The 17,630-nt window shown below is 37.7% G+C and overlaps 1 long non-coding RNA gene across 2 annotated transcripts in view; it reads right to left on the reverse strand.

The window, feature by feature from the left end:
• The window catches only part of LOC106544078 (uncharacterized), a 43,115-nt gene extending 32,835 nt beyond the window's left edge, over positions 1–10,280 (reverse strand). For both annotated transcript variants that reach the window (XR_015697966.1, XR_001313200.2), the window contains exon 1: positions 10,083–10,280. This is a non-coding gene — a long non-coding RNA (uncharacterized LOC106544078). The remainder of the gene's footprint in view (positions 1–10,082) is intronic.
• Between the last annotated feature and the right edge of the window lie 7,350 nt (positions 10,281–17,630).

Genomic DNA, 17,630 nt, shown 5'->3' on the forward strand with positions numbered 1-17,630 from the left:
GTTATGACACTAGGTTCTATTACTTTTGTTTTGTAACTCTAAAGGACCTATCAGTATCCCTCAACATTGTCATTCATAATTATGATGATGATGGAGACTAATGGAAACTAATCAAGGAGGGAACCAACCTAGAACTAAGGAGAAATTTCCTGACAGTTAGAACAACTAATCAGTGGATTAATTGCCTACAGAAGTTGTAGGTTACAACTTTTGGAGTCTTAAAACCACTAGAGGTTTTTAAAGAAGAGATTGTACAATCATTTGTCTGAAATGGTATAGGGTTTCCTGCTTGAGCAGAGGGTTGGACTAGTAGACTCCAAGGTCTCTTCCAACTCTGTTCTTAGTGAGCAAACCATGTTATATCATATGAAATTGAGACTTTGGGATTGGATTTCAGTCTATTCATGATTAGATTGCAGTCCTCTTAAAAGAGGAGGTCTGTACTAAGGAAAATCCAGGAGTTACATTTGACAAACATTTGGCAGGTATGCTGCTCATTAAGGTATATTATGCCCATGGAAAGTCCTAGATTAGTTGTCAGTACTATTACTGATGTTAAGGATTCCAGAATAGCTGATTTTATTCATGCAGTTTAGATCACACCCAGTTTGGCAATGTTTTAACAAGGGAATGAGTAAGATGTTATTGTGGTTTCCAATCCATCAGATGTCTCTGTTCAAAGTGTGAAATTGGTTCCTTTCTTATTACAAAAATTCTTTCTTGGAATTTATAAAGTGGGGGAAAGCATTTTAAAGCCAATTTTTAATAGAATATATAAAGAAAATAGTAAAGGACTGAATTCTGATATAACTGGGAGTAAAGCTTGAGATTTAATGTGATTTTTTTCCCTGTAAGCCTTTTTCCCCTTGCATCTAACTATAGAGCAAACATGTCCCAGAAACCTCTTTTCTGCAACATTTTCATGTTATTGTAATTTCATCCCTTCCCTATACCGAGACAGTCTTAAGTTATCTTTATCATACTCATTTTATAAAGTGTATCCTTTTTACCACACCACACATTTTGCCACAGAAACAATTGGAGTTGCTTCACTGACCTCTCAGCTTTTGGTGACCCTTGAGGTGACCTATAGGGTCAACACTATTGGCCATGTTAGAATGTGCAGACAGCTTTCTACCATTGCAATCTTTTGACACTGTCTTCCAAGGCCATTCTATTTTGTCAGCAGGAAAGTTCAGTTCATTCCAATTATCCCTCCAGGCCACCAAAATGGCCCCTGTATTCTCCAGGCCACCAAAATGGCCCCCAACTTTGAGATACTGGTCCACTTGAATAGTAGGGTTGCATAGTGAAATGAGAAAGAGGATTCTTCATCTACTCTGTAACTTTCCCCATGCCTGCTTTGGAATATATGCTTAGCAATCTCTTGGAATAGTGCTAATTCATGTACAAAGGAGTCTAATTTTCCCTCATAATTGGGCTCCCTTTGACTCACCTACACAAAACATTTGTGCAAGATTGAAACACGTTTTGACAGATGACTAAGCCTACTAGTCTACTTTTTTTTGTCAAAAATTACCTCTTCTGAAACCCTAGTCCCCTAGCAGGGTAAGGAGAGCAATTGATATGACACCCCACCCCCCACCCCCGTAAATAAGGACAGCAACAATGGCAGGGGCAGGATAGGATCCACCACTAGGAAAAGAAGTGAAAATATAGCAGTAATTTTTGCTATCTCAAGGACAGGAGGGTAGTAACTTGGTCACAAGAAATCACAAATTGTCTTAGCTTTTGGAGCTATACTGGCAAATGAATGAAAGTAAATAACAAAAAACGTCAAAAACTCTGTACTGATGTTTGCCAACAAAAGAGCATTATGAGGAAAAATACAGATGCATCTAAAACATTCAGATAAAGTTGCTTGGGTCATCTTTGGCTTTGTGTGTGTGTCTGTGTGTGTGTGTGTTTTGCAAAGGTTGCACTTCCATTAACTTGAATATAAATGCAAGTGTAGTTTGATATCTGTTTCAGTAATCATTCACCATGAAAATTTAGTATTTGGTCACTAGTTTTCACAGTTTTCATAGATGTATTTAAGGGCTATGCTAAGTTTATATAGCCTTTTACAAATAGTCAGATGACCATTTTAGACTTTGTTCTCTAAAACATCAAAACTTTACTAGCTGTAAAAACAGCTCTTCAAGAACTGTGACTTGTGCAATGCATTTGCTTGGAGTAGCTGGAATACAATGGTTGCTTCATATGTAATGCTCATTTATAGACTCATTTTAAATAAAAAGCAGATGAATAATTCATTTTACAAAATTCCTTCAAAAACTACGAATTTTATCAAGTTCCTGATAATAGTATGTTTAAATTTTATATTCAAATTTTATTGGGGGAAAAGAAATTCATTTTTCGCTTTAGTAGTTGTTTTTGAATTTATTTCAAATATATTCCCTTTCACCTCCTTCTTCTTAAGCTGACTTGTCACAAGATAGCAGAGGATGCTGTCGGTAATTTCTATCATGTATCTTCATTTCTGAGCATCCTTCCTGGCTGGTCACACTTCTGAATTGAAAAAAAAGTTGGCTGGAGCAGTTCATTCTCTTGGGATTTAACTGAAGTGTAAAAATCCAGAGAAGATGCAGACTTCTGGGGAAATGATATAATATATACATAAACCCTTTGGCTATATTATGATTAAGATAAATTCAGATATACCCTACCTTACCTATGAAACTTTCTCAAAAGTTTTATTTTTTTATGGAAAAAACAGTTTTTCTTTTATATTTAAGAAGAATGAATAAAAAGAGAAACTGACATTTTTTCAGCAAAGTAAATTTACCTCTCAGGATTGTACTTTTCTAAAATTGCCAGAAGCAGAAATACAGAGGAGAGTGGTTTCATACAAATTTTCATCGTTTTATATTGCATCCATACATACTCTATCACTGTTACCTAAAAGTAGAAGACTTTTAGCTTAAAATCGATTCCCAAATATTTTACGTTTTAATATAGAGAGAATTATTTTTCCAAATATAACTCTTTTCTCCCGTAAAAGCAATTTACCTCAGAGAAGCTCAAGGTTTTTGCTTTACTTGTTGCCTTAATCCTGATGACTAGGTGTTTTGTTTCCTATGTTATTTAGTGTTCAAATCCATTAGCTTGGCTTTTTCTTGCTGCAGCCAAGATGCTACTTACAATCTCTCACTTAAGTTATTCATGTAGCAGTTCATTCTTTTCTTTCCCAAGACAATTGTGACTTCAGTCAAATACCTCTTGACAAAAGGAAATGGGAGCCAGAGCATGAGTTGGCAAAATGCCGGAGAGTTCTTTCTGTACACCTGCAAAATATGACTGCCATTTCTTTTAAAATTATAATGCTAAAAGATTTTGTTTTGTTTATATGTTTTTCCAGCTCGCATCTATTTTTCATTGAAACTCTTGATTTCCCCCTCATCACTTCTCCCTTAAAACCATAATAGCAATTATTTCTTTTGTTGGTTGCATCCTGTATAATTATTTTGGCACAATAGAAATCCTGGGAAGATTTCTTTAACCTAGACTGAAGCTTCCCTATGCATGGCAGTCAATTAAATTTAAAAGGCCGACTTGTGAAATCTTTTCAGTATTGTTCAGTTTGGAGGCAAAGTTTCACATTGTCTGTTGATTATTAGTGGAGAGTTGAGTAAAGAACAGATACGGTATGTAATTTGCATCTTGCTTATATTTCTACTTTAGGGATTTCACACATCTTTTATTTCTTTTAGTTTTGTTTATTTCGTTACAATAACACTTCATTCCTCTTACTTATTGTTCCTTCATAGTACATTTTGAGCTTCTTATGAATATGCATAAAACAGGACATTTCTATCTAAGCTACTGTACCACATACATAAAACTTGATATTCCAATGACTCTATGTGTCCATTCAAATATTCTGTTTCTGGAATATTTTAACAGTTATTATGCCTAATGAGCATGACTATTTCAGTGACCTAGCTACAGAAATCAAGTAGTGTTTTCATAATATTTCAAGCCATAGAATCTTGTAATTTGTCATATATTCAAAGGTCATATACTGATAAACTGGGCTTATAATCAAGAGCAAATAACTAATCTAGGGTAGCCTTATTGATTTGTGATAGAAAGAGTTAGCTCTTCAGGGGTAATTTTGTAAGAGAGCAGGAAAATATCCTCTAGCTAACCAACATTTGTTTTTTTTTTAGTCTTAGCAATTTATGTAGTTGCCTAGCTCACGACAATGACTCTTAGTGGTGCACAAAGGATTAACTCTCTCTTCCCATTCCTCTACCTCCAGTATAATTTATAAAATAAATATCCAAAACAGTAATAATATCACAACTAAGACCCAGGATCTAAAAATCCTTCCATTTTCAAATAATAAAGACAAGAATAAGAGAGATCCACCAGCAGAGCTGCTTTAACTTCCTAGTCCAAATATCTGAAAGGACACTACAAAAGACCAAGAGAGTGGAGGTTATCTGGATTTCCACAGGAGGGTACTATTTCATAGGGTTGAAAGAGAAAGTTAGACATTTCCCAATTATGACAGAGAAGGGTAGTTAATTGAGTTGAACAGAAACAATCAGACAATCATAGTTCTGTAAGAAACATATACTTTTGAAAGTGACAACCAGCATCTTGAATTGTACTCAGAAACCCACTAAGAGCCAGTGCATGGAATACCAGTGGGTAACTAAGGCATGAGTGCAGGTTCTTTCAATACTGAATTTATGGCATTTCAATCCATATATGGGTGCAATTGGTGCATAGGATGAACATACAAAAACCCTGATTGTCATGACTGTGTCAATCCTCTACAGTCTGTTGCATTTTCTTTAAACAGATGCTATGAGTATAGGAGGATGTCCAACTTATGTACCAGCTCTGCCTGGGGAAACACTTTCCTATTCAGAGATAAAGTCAGATAACCTCTTGGACCAGGTTCCATAACTCATAGCCAGTTGGTCTTACTAGGGTTGAATTGAAGCCTGTTTTTCTCTATCCATATTCTCACAGCCTCCAGATACCAGGAAAGAATCTTGGTGACGTCACTTGGTGAACCCAGATAAAAAATGTGTAATTGTATATAATCAGCACATCATGATTTATGTTGCTGGTTACTTTACCTCCTGTCATCATATAAATGTTAAATGTTAAAAATTGAATGATTTTGCCTGCCTTGAAAGAGACAGTGGTTTGTCCCCTCCTCAAGAGCTTAGCTTTAGATATTACAGATTATTTTCCATTGGTCTCAATCTTTTCTTTTAGGGAAGGCTGTAAAGAGAGTGGTCTCAGTTGTGAAGGCCTTTCATGAAGCAAATTATCTGAACCCTTTTCAGTTAGAATTCAGATCAGACTATAGCACTGAAACAGCATTGGTTACACTTGTGCATTACGTTTGGGGGATTCATGATAGAGATTTATTCATCCTGCCTTCCTGGATCTCTTGGCAGCTTTTGATAGCATCATCCATGGTGTCCTACTGGACCAGATCTATTGGGAAATAGCATTTTATTGCCAAGGTTTATAAATTGTTACAGAAATTGAATATGGAGAATGAATTTGTGAAACATTGAATGATCCAATGAGCAAAGAATTTCAGGAATAATACAATTCTCAAATAATGAGAAAACATGCATTAAAATGTATATTAAATTATGATTTAATTTTTTAAAAAATGTATCATTGGTATTTAACATGCAATAAATTCTCAAAGATATAAAGATATTTGAAATGTATGTTGGAAATGTAGATGTAAACAAAAACTTCTTTTACCATATTTGGTGGACTTGTGATAAAGCAAAGAAGTACTGGGGTAAGATTCATGTTTTAATACAGAAAATTCTAAAAGTGAATATAAACATTAAACCATAGACATTTCTCTTTGGCTTAATAGACAAAGAAATGTAAAAAAATCTGGAAGCTTGTTATATATGTTGATAGCAGCAAGAATTATTTATGCACAAAAATAGAAAGATACTGAAAAACCAATGGAACTAGCGGGGATGGCTAACTTAACAGTTTTAATCAAAGAATACATCCAACTTTGTTTCTACTTAGAGACCACTTTTGGACTTTGGGCTTGAGATGGAAAAAAATGAAATGTTGACTTTGAGTTTATCTGATTAGATATGTGTGTTGTTCTATCAATAATACATATTAAGTATGTAAAAGTAGAAAGTTGAGGTTGTAGTGTTATTATTTTATTCTACTGTGCTAAAAAGAATTAGAAGTCAATGTTTTTCTTTCTTTTTCCCCCTTTACCCTAAACCTCTTTCACTTCCCTTTTCTCTCCCACATTTTCTGAATATTTTCATTTTCTTTTGTATTTTAGATTTTGACAAGCTTAATAACATTATTAATATAAAAGGAAGTAGCATTTTATTAGGATTGTCCTTCCTTTGTTGTCTGAACTTGACAGTGGAGAAGAGATTCAGTCCTAGATCCCTATTGTGTTGGGTGCCTCATGGCTCAGGTCTCTCTTCTCTTAGTTGACATCTATTTGAAACCTCTGGGTTAGGTCATGTAGCATGAGATTCAGATATTTCATCAAGATACTGATGGTACCCAATAATACATTGTGCCCCATGCTAGATAAATGTATAATTTATGTAATTATTAAACAAATTTATGATACTAATTAGGTGCTTGCTTAGAAGCTATATGATCTATAGCTTGTGCGCATGTGCGAAGGGGGATGGCCGCCAACCTTCTCTGCTCCAGCCTGGGTGAGCGAAAAAACACCAAAAAAACCTAGTAAATTAGTTCAGAGACTATGAGGGAATGGGTCCTAGCGGTGGAGCGTAATCTAGTGGACCCGAGTAGGTGCCGATTTTGGGGGTCTCCGCTTTCGGGCGGCTCCCGGTCGCCCATAACAAACCCTATAGTGCTTACGGCGTTCAGCGGCGAAAAGGGCACTGCCGCACTGACGTCTCTGGCGATTTTTCACAGTCCTAGCCCTGTTTTTCTTCTGACCGGGAAGGGCTTTGGAATACATCAGACTGTTGGAGTGCTATTGTTGGCAGAGAGGAGGTGGATGGTTTAGGACCGTGCTGGATGAGGTCAGGCAGTTGGTCTGTTTGCCGCTGCCGCAGCCTCCTTAAACACCCCCCCTCCCTCTGCTCCGTCGGTTTGCAACACACGGCATTCCCGGCGTCTTTGACATCTTCTTTGATATCCTCATTTGACATCTCCTGTTTTCGCTTCTGTGACCTTCGGACTACATCAGACTGTTCCAGAGAGGGGGTGGTCGGCTGGGCATGGGGCTGGATGAGACCAGGCAGCTGGTTGTGTTACCATAGCAGCAGCCTTTCGGATGCCTCCCTCCCCCCCTCCGCCCCACTGGACTCGGCCTTCCCTACGGTGTGGCCTCTCCCCTGTCTGCCTTTATGATTATGGGGCTTTTTCTTTATTATCTGGCTCTATCGGCTCACGGCTGCTGGACTTTGGAACCTACTTTTGGACTTACGACCTGAACTTTGGACTTACGACCTGCCTTATTTGTGTGACCACTGCCTCATTTGGTGTGACCACTGCTGCCCGTCGATGCCCAGGGATGCCACCTTGCCCGCCTCCAGACTTCTTTGGACCACTACCACACCATCCTATTCCACAGGAGGGAGAGAAGACGAGCTATTCTCCCTCCATATCACTGTTAATTTCCATCTATCTGAACTTTTTTTATGAACCCGTCTATAGACTTCGCACATTATCAACAGCCGCGCAATCTTTGTATGGGGAGTATATGTGATATGTATGCGATTGAGTGTTCCCATGATTTTTAATTTAAATTAATGCATTTTTTATCTATTCTATTGTACATTTTAATATTAGTGGGGTATGCATGTGGAGAATGTCTGGCCGGTATGTATGAGGGGATTGAGAGTGTGGCCTGGAGCCACTGAGTGCAGAAGCAGAAGTGGATGGGGCCCGGATCTGCCTCTTATCCCAGAGTGTATGATACGAATGGTCTGCCGGGGAGGACGGAAAGGGGGAGGGGTCTATGGGGACGGGACGGAGCATTCCTGTCACATTTGGGAGAGGCAGGTACGATGGGAGTTACAGGGCTAGCCATTACAGGAGAAGGAGGGCTCGGTACGTCACAGCGATCCCTCCTTCCGGCCCTGATAGCTCAACTCAAGGACCAGGTGGCAAGAGATGTCAGGGCCCTGGTCTCAGGTTGCTGTTGCTAAATGCCACTGAGTCTGTGATTCATAAAGCTCCCCTCGTCCGGGACTTAATATTAGACGGGGGGGGGCAGACCTGGCATGTATTACTGAAACCTGGCTGGGCCATGAGGAAGGAGTCCCCCTCTCAGAAATGTGCCCAGAAGGGTTTCAGGTGCTCCACCAACCGTGACACCAGAAAGGAGTGGGGGAGTGGCAGCCTCCTGCCACATACCTCCCAACGACCAATAAGATCTCACAGGTTGGGCCTTCTCCGGTTGCTGTTGACCAGACAATGCCCGCTGGCGGCCCCTCAGGGGAGGGCCTTCTCTGTAGCTGCTCCGGCCCTGTGGAATGATCTACCCATAGAAATCCGGACCCTTCCAACTCTCTCGGGAGCAAATGGCACCATTTCCTCCTGCAAAGAAGCATTAACCACCAACTGGACCTAACCATATGTCACCTTCATGCACACTTGTCTTTAGGAGGCTGAGCTCATAGCTTTAAGGACCCTGCACACTTCAAGAACCAGGTCCATAAGATTTATACAGTTAGAGTCCAACTCTGGGTAAATCTAAGAGACGTTATCTACTAGTTACCTAATATAGCCCTCAGAATCTTGAATCCTTGACCTTTTTATTAATGAGGATAAACTGGCTGGCTCTCTGCAGACATAATATGGGAGGCAGAATAATTATGTTTTGCTGCTCTTATTATAGTAAGATTATAGCTAAGAAAGACTATTTCTCATGCACAGTACAGTTGTCTCGTTGTTTTTTCCAGCTGCATTCTAGGTACAGGATGCTTCATTATGATTCGGACTTCTTTAAAAATTAGAAAATTCTCCAAGCTCCATGTGCATAAAGTGGATGACTAAGTGGTGTCTAAGACCTCGATTGAATTGTGCACTATAAACTAGAATCTCTGTAAGCAGAGGTTACAGAGGTAGGATAACCTCCTGTATCCTACCATTCTTTGCCCTTCACCACCATAATACCCTCATCTCCCTTATCATCCTAAAATCCCTTGACCCATCTGTTTTCCCTTGCAGCATGAGGGGCTTATTTAGACTTCCATACATGTACCAGGCAGATGGTTCCAGCATTAAATATGCTGGACTCAAGACATTATTGGAATAAATCCTAAAATTAATCTGCCAGATTATGGAGACTGAGCAAGCTAGCTAAAATGCTGGCAGTTTATATGCCCAAGGTTAGCATTGCAGGATTCTTCAGACTCTGTATATAATTCTTTTTACCAGTTGTTCCTGTATTTCATTCATAATATATTTTTTAAAAAACCACACACAAATGGTGGAATGACAATGGCAGCACAATCATTGAAAGATCTGTTTTAGATAGTGAAGAAATTCTTTACTCATCCAACATTCAGAGACTTAGTTCTGTCTTGTGTCAGAAATCAAGGGCACAATGAATTCCATCTTTTGTGCTACACATACCTTTTCTTTAAAAATGTTGTTTCTCCAATTTGTGACTTTTCAATCTTTTTTCCATTCTGCCCATTATTAATCACTATATTGATTTCAAATACTGCTTGTCTCTTTCACTTTGTTTCTCCCAAATCCTTACTCATAACTCTACCTGTTCTATACTACCAAACGTGCCAATTGAGGACCGGCTCCTCTTTCTCATCTTGGGGAAGAATTACACATATTAAATATACTTTTGAAACAATGTTTAACAATTCTGCTTTCGCAGACACAGACATTTCTTCCACAGTTTAAAATGTAGTCCCAAGTTGAGATGATTTCTGACAAATCATTCTAACATTGTTCTTGTGAAGAAGAAGAAGAAATGTTTTGGAATATATTAATGTTTTTGTACTACCCCCAGCCTTTACATACAAAGGAAAAGAAAAAGAAAGAAAATTTTCTTGCTGTAAGAACAACTGCAGAAGTCAACTCACCTTTACTGCTTTGCTTCAGGTGGGTTGGGAATAGGGATCTATTAGAGCAATTCTTCACAGCATAATTAGAGGAAAATGGGGTTTCCTCCTACCTTCCTTCCTTAATTGTTTTTCTCACCTTAAATCTGTCCATGGACTGATAATTTATCTTGCCCCGATTTAGGAGCCAGCATAAAAGTAACTCACTCACTAGGTGGTCTTTTCCCAAGCGTGTCCAGTTCTAATTTTAATAGGAATGCTTTGTACAGTACATATAATTATTAAACCAAGGGCTACTAACTGCAGCAATGGAGCAAAATCTCCACTGTTTTCTATTCTGTTTTAATTACTAAGCCTTAGAGCAACAAAAAGAAAAAGAAAAAAAAGTTTCAAAAGCAACTTGCTGTACAGGCCTCAATAGAGTTAAAGGAAAAACATTTTAAGCTGATGAGTTGACACTTGTAGAAGCAAATATATTAAATAAATCATGATTCGTTTGGGGGGTTAAGGCTGACTTGCATCAACTCTGGAAAAACCAGATCCTTAATGAGTGACAGTTTGGTGTTTTCTGTCACTTCCTACAGTAATGGCCCCAAGCTGACACTGCTCTGTGGGAGTTTAATACTTCTGAACAAAAGTTTTTTTGGAGTGAGATAGACAAGGTAGAAATCCCAAGGTGACTGAAAGGAATGTCTAATGACTGGAAAGACATATTTACCGGCAGTCTGTATGTAAGCTGTGACAGTTGACAGGGCTTGATTGTAATAAATATAGTTGATGAAGAGAGGGCTGACAGGTGAGGACAGCGAGTGAAAAAAGAGTCAAAAGAATCTGCGTTGGCTGAACCTTATTAATGTAAGTTGGTAACAAAGCCCAATGTCATGAAAGTAGATTTGGGGGGGGGGGAGCCTAAACAGTGAAATACCTCCAATCTCTATAGTGCTGTAACAGGCAACAGTTCGCTGACCTTTTTGTTTTTTGTTTTTGGTTCTTTTAGCAGTTCTTATTTAAGGAATAATTCACACTAGGGTGGGAAGGAAACGTTACAGGTACATAGCCACATACACACAGAGAGATGTTACAATTTAATCCCTCTAATAGAGATTTCTCTGATCAAGATCGCAATTATTTCTTTAGTCTCTTTAACTGTTAGGAGCACTTTGATCAGAGGATATGCTACATCCCACCAGGGCTCTGAACAATGAATTCTGCTTCTGAAATCAGACTCAATCTTCCATTCTTCAAAAGGAAATTAGGCAAAGAGGCCAAGATGCATTTTTTTTTAGAAGTGAAAAGAGTAATTGACTCTGAACATTGAAACTTCTATGGCATATGCCAGGATTTAAACCATAAGTTTGCCATGAGAATTGGACTTTATCTCTTTCTGGGGAAAATGAGGGTATAATGAAAATAAAGAGCCTCCTGTTGGCCATTCCTTATACATTGTATCTGACTTCATTAGACATTTATCACAGTCACCATCCATGACCATATTGATAAGTTTCTATGTTGGGATGTGAGTGTGGGAATGTACACATACATATATGTGCATGTCCTATGTGTGCACACATGTGGAGGGAGAAAGTTCCTTTCCTATTAGGTGCTAACTGATTACTCTTCAATGGAAGCAGAATCTCATACATATAGGAAAGCAAAGAAAAATTAGAAGATTGTAATATGAAGGTTAATAAGGCACAAATGATCTTAACATTCATACTGGCTATTAAACATGGCATCTAGTCTCTCCAAAGGTATATTCATCTAGGAAATCTGCATCTGATATAGTGGCAGGATTTACTTATTCATTTTATATAATGTAACTTTTAAAGCAACATTTCTGCTTTAATGACATCTGTGAAATATCTATTAAAGATAGCAATTCACAAGTTTGTGACACCATATTTACTGCCACAAAATGTATTGAAAGAAGTGTTCTTTTAAAAAAAAAAAACTTAAAGTGAACACATGACAAAGTCCCAAATAAAAACCACAATGTTTAACTTCACTTTTTAAAACATTTACTCTGCTTTGACTGTTATTTTTCTACACGTCAGTTTCAAGCAACTTTGCTGAATACAACAACCTTCTAATAGTGCTTGTGTGCAAAAAGTCTTGGAAGACATGAAATAGACATTGACAGTATGCACACAGCCTGGTTTTGATTCCAAGTCTAATTCTACAGTCTCCTGTAGTATGTCATTGATTCTATCAGCCAAATATGTATTCTAATGCAGATTCCAAGTCAATCCACTTTTTAACATATTGAAGGGCAAATTTACTCTTGTCTCTGATACATGTTCTTGACCTGAATACATGCAAGCATTTTCTGTCTTTGTTACGAAGAATAATGTCTTCTTATTTATTTACAAAACTATAAAGAGTTTCAATTTGAAAGATTCTAAACAGTGTACAGGAGCAAAAGCAAATCCTATTTAACAATAAAATAAATGCAAGAATTCACAAGGACACTCATCCCATTACAAAATAGCTAATTGTAGTAGAGTAAGAATTACACTCCCCAAACTAGGAGCTCCAGTATACTCCATTCCACAAGACTTTTTGGAAGAGCTAAATTGGTGCAAGTTTCTGGAAGACTTTGAGGATTGAAGATACATTTGCTGGTCCAAAGAGGCAGAGCCTGCTACAAAAAATTTGGCCTGTTCCCATTGGATCTCTTTGTAGTGGGAGCTTTCAGGAAAAATGGGTTGAGAGCAGCATATATGCTAAATATGGGGGCATGATGAAACAAGTGTGATGCAAGCTCTGCCCCTTTTGTACAAAACTTGTGATGTCAGGTGGCAAAAATTTATTATGTGATGGAGCAACACTCACTTAGTCATTTTAATGACAGCATTAGATCATGCTGATTTGTCTGTCCTGAACTAAATAAGGCTTTATAGCTGCTAATCAGTTACATTCATTAATCTGAAATATAAATTCAGAGTATGATTAAATTATCATGCTGGAAAGGACATACGCACACATGCACATCCACACACACACACAGTATCTCTGCTTTTTATATATGTCATCAAATCTTCAGTTGATTCTGTGCATAATGTTCTATGTATTACATTATATTTCCCCTTTTTCTGGGAAATCAGCAATCCTTTTAGAAACAGAAATAGCATGTTACTATTCCTATGGGCTACGGCAGAATACTATAATCAGGGATAAATAACACATAGCTCTTTATATATTGATAAACTATTTTTCATTGTGTTGGTAGGAATCTCTAGAAAGAAAGTTAATGGCAAGCCACATGGTTTTCTCACCATAGAAAACCATTGTTTGGTATGTATAGAAGAACATTCTATGCCACCCAGAATGTCTTTTTATGAGATGGATGGCTATATAAATTAGATATATAGATGATACATAGATGATAGATAGATGGAAGATAGATAGATAGATAGATAGATAGATAGATAGATAGATAGATAGATAGACAGACAGATATATGATATATAGATAGATTGATAGATTGATAGATTGATAGACAGACATATGATAGATAGATAGATAGATAGATAGATAGATAGATGATAGATAAACTGATCAATTCATCTAAATATTTTCCTTTGATTTTTCCTTTCTTATTTTTAGCTATCTATGATTTCCTGTTCTTTCTACTGCTTTGGAAGTGATAAAATGGCAATAGATATGCTGTCTATGTTGCTTCCGACAGCATCTGTTTTAAATTTCAGCAGTAGTTCTATTCATTGATCTGTTTGTGTGAATGACCTACTTTGCTTTCCCCCTATGATTGCTTCTATCAAAGTTTTCCTATCCCAAACATTATTCTTCTGTCTGTTCTTTCTATTCTGTGAAAGAACAAATTCTACAGTTGATCCCTGGAACTTTGAGAAAAGGAAAGGTAAAGACTGAGGTGGTAGCATTGCTAAAATAGTTCTCTGATTAAAAGTTCTCTGACACTGAATCTTAAAGTCCACTTAAATTGAGGCTCCAGGTGCCTGTAATTTGTGCCTTCCATTGTCATAGTTCTAGTTAATAGTTCATGGGGATGGATAATTCAGATATAAAATAACAGATAGGGCAGGTAAGCATGTGCATATGTTTCTAGCACAGTATATTTCCATTACATTTATCAGGTATATATTTATTAGATTTATAACCTCAATTTTTCTTTGAATTCAAGATAGTTTACATAAGAAACTCTCCTGATTCTACTCACATAGCATCCTGATCAAAATCACCCAATGAGTTTTGTGGCTTGTGCATTGCCTCTTGTCCAGGTCTATTTCCTAACCATTACATGCAAGAGAAGTGTACTTAAACAAAATATTGACTTGTTCTATATAACTGAAATATAAGAACTAATTTTGAAAAGTGATTATCTTTTAAGAATTGGGGGTTAAGTAACTGAATGAGTTTTTTTCTTCCAGAGATAAATATTGTATAATGTTGCATGCTACTGAATTTGAATAATTGTGATTGACAAGCAACCTATTTAATAAGTCTTTAAATCTGTATAATTTAATGGCAAGAATGCTTGATTTATGTATATCACATTCTGGGATTTAGATGTTTAAACATGTAAGCAAGAAAACAGGGGGGGAAATCCTTCAGTGTATGATGGAAGTTAATGCCCAAGGCCTCAGCTACATTACTACTGTTTTTGTTGTTGTTGTTGTTGTTGTTGTTATAAAATTGTATCACAGCGGCCAGTTGTTTCGCCGGATTTGGCATTGGTTACTAGTCAGGCCCCACCCAAGTTGTTGTTGTTGTTGTTGTTGTTGTTATTATTATTATTATTATTTTCTTTAGTACAAGTCACTCATAATACCTGCCAGCACCTAGGATTGCATTATATTTCCTGTCATTATAATAGCTCCATCAGAACACCCAAGTTGTGTTTCACTCCTGAGGACTGGTGAGAATTTTGTTTGTTTATTTGTTTGTTTGTATTTGAAGAAAGAGCAAAACAACATGCTTCTGAATAATGAATAGAAGGAAAGAGAATGATGTATAGGTCACCTATCACTTCAGTCAAAGACTGAAATATATCAGATTATGCCTTAAGGGGGGACCCTTAAATTGTAAGCTTGTATTATTACCCCTCATGTAAGATAGCTGAGCTCAACAGTTACTCCAAGGAGTAACTTGCCTCATTGCATTGCAAGCTTTTACACCAAATTTGATTACAGTGGTTACAGAGAATTGATTTCTGGGGCTTAGGACAGTTGGCAAACTTGACTAGACTTAAAATAAAGCTCTTTGATTCCATCTGCAAAATTAGAGCAGATTTGATAAAGTAAAGATGTATCCTTTGAAGTATTCCCTATCAACATAAGTGCTAAGAACACTTGAGTGAAGGAATTTTAACAGTTTTGAAAGCAGTAGCAAAGGAACATCAATAAGGATTGCAGCTGAGGGCATGCCCACAAGGCAGAAGACTAACTGCATCTATCCTGCAGGCAAGAAGCAATTGCTAAAGATTTCAGACTTTTTAAAGTTCAGAGTTCAACTCATAAAAACTTTATGCTTAACTTGTGATAGGCTTTTGCTACATGATTTAGATTTTGTGTAAGATAGTCAGGTAGAATAAGGACATTTAAGGGGAAATTCTTGCTTGCCTGACTGCAATGGACTGAATCAATACATTCTTTTTCTTTTGCATGAAAAGTGTTTGATAGTGAAGCACTCACTGGAGGAAGATAGCTTTATGGGAAGGAAATAGTCCCCCAGGTGAAAATCAGAAATGATGGTAAAGTAAAATCACAGAACATAGAATCATAGATAAGTTACAGGGTCCCCTCAATTGGTGTGCATTTCTGACAGGACTAGACCGGACAGCAGCCATCCCCGAATCTAGATCTTGAATGGGATTTGCTATTAATATATCTGGTTTGGGCATTTACTTTATTCTGGAGCACTTTTTGCTTAGCAAAAAGCTTACCAAAGAAGACCTTATTAAAAATGCACTGGTTTTACATGATATGTATGAAAATTCCTCCTCTTTTCTTATTATGTTAGTTCTATCCACTTTCCCTTTTCTACATAAATGAATCTGGTGTAGAAAAGTGGAACGAGTGTAATCCTAATGTATTTGCTTTACATTTGCCTCAGAATACTAAAAGATGGTTGGAAACTTATTTGATAAAATAAGCCAGCAATCTCCCATTTAGATCTATATTCTAAATTGATGAATACCTTTATAAGCAACTGGCTGTCATCCATCCAGGATCATAGGCATGGCCTAAACCTGTATTATAAACTGATAACTAATAAGAAATCCCACCATCTCAGGATTTGCTTCTACAGCAGCTTGATGTATATGCCAACATTACCCCTACATTCGTAATTAAACAGTAATGGTTTCCCTATCAGATTTTAGTGAATGATCCTCATCTCTGTTTTTTGGCCAAGGGACCAAGCATTGGGACATTTTCCTTGGTCATGTGGCCAGCATGGCTTTACACCAAAGGCACATGGAGGGCTGTTATCTTTCCACCAAAGTGGTACCTTTTAATCTACTTGCACTTGCATGCTTTCGAACTGCTAGGTGGGCAGGAGATGGAACAACTAATGGGAGTTCACTAGATGTGGTATTTAGCCAGTTCTGACAGGTTCTGGAGAACCAGTAGCATAAATTTTGAGTAGTTTGGAGAACTGGCAAATAGGCTGGCCCCGCTCCCACTGCCTCCCATACTCCCAGCTGATCTTCTTTTGTTGCCCTGAACAGAAGCACAGAGGTGGAAAGCAGGTTAGTGGGGTGGGAGGGAATGGGGATTTTGCAGTGTCCTTCCCCTGCCATGCCCACCAAGCCATGTGCACCAAGCCACACCATGCCCAGCAAGCCACGCCCATAGAACCAGTAGTAAGTTTTTTTGAATCCCACCACTGGAGCTCATCTCATGGCACAGAGCTCTGTCTCAAACCCAGGCTGTTAGCTTTCCAGGTGACAAACTCAGTGGTTTTAACCACTGAAGCCATCCCGCCTTTTAACATTCATAATTAAATAACTTTTATTCTATAAAAACTTTACATTGAAAGATAGTACTACATACACAGGCATTGGATTAAATATAATGAAGGCAGCGTAAAACAACCCTGCTTTGGAGCTATCAGGCACTTGGTCAATGGGATCTACTTTAGTGCCACTTCTTGCTCCAAGTTTTCATCAAAAGTTATCACAGAAGTATAGGACTTCAAAGTGTTATTTCACTGTATCCGTTTTCTGTCATGCCTAGTGTTAGACTATATCCTTGCACTATAAACATGGCATCCAAAGGACAACATCCCAATAGGAATGCAGCAGAAGAGCAATGCCACAAGATGAAAGGAAAAACTGGTAGAAAAAATGCTGTTGCATCAGTTTTCATCTTTTCTACTGCTGTTGTCCTGTCAATTCAGTCTTTATCAGCAGCAAAATGTACTGGAGGTGAATATCTTGGTGACCCTGGTAACTTTCCTGGTGATCACCTCTGACTGATTCCTTTCCCTTTTGGTTCTCATCCTTTCTGCTTGTAAAGGAACAAGGGGTAGAAGATATGATACTATTTCTGGACTGCACAGATACAAACAATCCTAGATTCATAAACACAT

This window comes from Thamnophis sirtalis, unplaced genomic scaffold, assembly GCF_051295495.1.
Source record: "Thamnophis sirtalis isolate CommonGarterSnake01/CBP01778 unplaced genomic scaffold, rThaSir2_p1.2 scaffold_11, whole genome shotgun sequence".
In the NCBI taxonomy this organism is placed as follows: Eukaryota; Metazoa; Chordata; class Lepidosauria; order Squamata; family Natricidae; genus Thamnophis; species Thamnophis sirtalis.